Source organism: Trichechus manatus, unplaced genomic scaffold (assembly GCF_000243295.1).
Source record: "Trichechus manatus latirostris isolate Lorelei unplaced genomic scaffold, TriManLat1.0 scaffold00174, whole genome shotgun sequence".
NCBI classification, from domain to species: domain Eukaryota; kingdom Metazoa; phylum Chordata; class Mammalia; order Sirenia; family Trichechidae; genus Trichechus; species Trichechus manatus.
In genome coordinates, this window is record NW_004444110.1 from 1,204,368 (window position 1) to 1,206,331 (window position 1,964).

A 1,964-nucleotide genomic window follows, 5' to 3' on the forward strand; every position below is an offset into this window, starting at 1 on the left:
TTTTAAAAAATTCAGGCCTAGGTATTTTTACTAGAAAATTCTACCAAACATTTGGGAAAGAAATAATATCACTTCTACCCAATCTCTTCCAAAAGACAGAAGAAGAGGGAATATTTTCAACTCATTCTATGAATCTAGCATCACCCTAATACCAAAACCAGATAGACATCACAAGAAAGAAACACTAGGGTCTAATATTCCTCATGAACATAGACACAAAAATCCTCAACGAAATATTAAGAAACTGAATCCAGAAATATATAACAAGAATAATATATTAACACCCAAATGGAGTTCATCCTAGGAATGCAAGGCTCATTCAACATTTGAAAATCAATGTAATTCATCATATTAACCTAAATTAAAAAAAAAAACAACTCAGTATATTATCATCTCAACAGATCAAAAAAAATTCAACAAAATTTAACATTCATTTATGATAAGAAATCTTCATCAGATTAGGACTACAAGGTAACTTCCTTAACTAATAACAGGTATCTATGAATAACCTACAAGTCCCTATGAGTCGGAATTGACTCAACGGCAATGGGTTTGGTTTTTGGGTTTTGGTAACATCCTACTTAGTGGTAAGAAAATGAACACTTTCCCTCTAAAATCTGGAACAAGGCAAGGATGTTTTGTACAACATCCTACACGACATCATACTGGAAGTTCTAACTAGTGTATTAAAATAAACCCCAAATAAATATAGCCAATTAATTTTTTCACAAAGGTACAAAGGCAATTCAATGGAGAAAAGACAGTCTTTTAAACAAATGTGCTAGAACAACTGGATGTCTATATGCAAAAATAATAATAAATGAGCCACACATTCCTCGTATCTTATACAAAAATTAACTCAAAATAGAGAATAGATCTAAATGTAAAATCTAAAATTATAAAACATCCAGAAGAAAACATAGGAAAAAATGCATGACCCTGAGTTTGGAAATTAGTTTTTAGATACAGTAACAAAAGCACGATCCATAAAAGAAAAAACTGATAAACTGGACTTTATTAAAACTTTTGCTCTAAGGAAGACACTGTTAAAAGAATGAAAAAATAAGCCACAGATTTGGAGAAAATATTTGCAAATCACATATCCAATAAAGAATTTTTATAAATAATATATAAATAATCTTGAAATTCAACAAGAAGGAAAAAACAACCCAACTGGAAAATAAGCAAAGGACTTAAACTTACACTTAACCAAAGAAGATAAATGGATGACAAAGATATATAGAAGTATGCTCCATATCATTAGCCATTAGAGAAATGTAAATTTAAACCACACTTAGATACTACTACACACCTGTTAGAAGAGCTAAAATAAAAATTATTCATTAAAAAAACTAACAATACCAAATGCTCACAAGGATACAGAACAATAGGAATTCTCATCTACTGTGGTGAGAATGCAAAAATCATACAACCACTTTGGCAGTTTCTTATAAAACTATATATACACTTATTATATGACCCAGCAATCCCATGACTAAGTATTTAGCCAACAAATCCAAAAATTACATACATGAATCTTCATAGCAGTTATATTCATATTTGCCCCAAAGTAGAGACAACCAAGATGTCCTTCAGCAGGTGAAGAGATAAATATTGGTACATTTATACAATCTAATACTATTCAGCCATGAGGGGGAATAAGCTATTGATTCACCCAAACACATGATGACTCGTAAATATGTTTTGTTATGTCAAGGAAGCCAAATGTTACATATTGTATGATTCCATTCATACGACATTATGGAAAAGAAAAAACTACAGAGACAGAAGACAGATCAGTGGTTTCCAGGGGTTGGGAGAGGTACAAGAGGTTGACAATAAAAGAGGGAATTTTTAGGGTAATGGAATTGTTCCGTACAGTAATGGGGTGATGAATACATGAACCTGTGTTTCTGTCAAAATCGACAGAAATGTATCCCAAAAGTAAACTTTGTTATTGTTTG